Source organism: Myotis brandtii, unplaced genomic scaffold (genome assembly GCF_000412655.1).
Source record: "Myotis brandtii unplaced genomic scaffold, ASM41265v1 scaffold118, whole genome shotgun sequence".
Taxonomy (NCBI): Eukaryota; Metazoa; Chordata; class Mammalia; order Chiroptera; family Vespertilionidae; genus Myotis; species Myotis brandtii.
The window spans coordinates 176,559-177,423 of record NW_005354090.1 but is presented as its reverse complement, the minus strand read 5'-3'; positions in this window follow the sequence as shown (position 1 = coordinate 177,423).

The following is an 865-nucleotide window of genomic DNA, read 5'->3' as shown; positions in this document are numbered from 1 at the left end:
TAATTTTTGGCATTTTAATTATGATGTGTCTGGGCATGAATCTGTTTGGGTTCTTCTTGTTGGGGTTCTCTGTGCCTCCTGAACTTGTATGACTTTTTCCTTTTCCAGGTTAGGGGAGTTTTCTGCCATTATTTCTTCAAACACCTTCTCTATTCCTTTTTCCCTTTCTGCCTCTTCTGGCACACCTGCCATTCTGATACTGCTACGTTTCACATGTCCCACAGCTCCCTTAAGCTGTCCTCCTGTTTTTTAATTGTTTCTTTTTTCTTCTTTTCGGTTCTCTAATTGAGTGATATTTCCAACTCTGTCTTCTAATTCATTGATTCAATCCCCAACTTCCCTTAATCTGCTGTGTATTCCTTCCAACGTGTTCTTTATTTGTTATGCCATTATTTATCTCAGACTATTTTTTTTCATAGTCACTATATCTTTTTTTCATACTGTTGAGCATTTTTAACATCATTACTCTGAACTCTATTTCAGATAAATTTCTTATCTCTGGTTCATTTATCTTTTCTTCTGGAGAATTTGCTAGTTCTTTCATTTGGGGGTGTTTCTTTGTTTCCTCATTTTGGTTGTCTGTTTGGGTTTGTGACTGTGTATTAGATAGAGCCTCTACACCTCTCAATCTCTACTGCAGGATAGGGTTAAAGGCTGTTTCTGACAAACTGGATCAGGCAAAGACACAAAGCCTCCAGAGACCGCCTCTGTCTATACAGACTAATAGGATTCTGAAGTGAATTGCCCGCAGGCAATTGTGCTCAGGTGTGGCAAGAGTTTTTTCAACAGGGTGGGGCAGTTGCTTCTGCCTGGAGGCTAATTGTTACTTTTAATCTCTTAAGTGGCCTCAGGGCAAGGTGTTTTC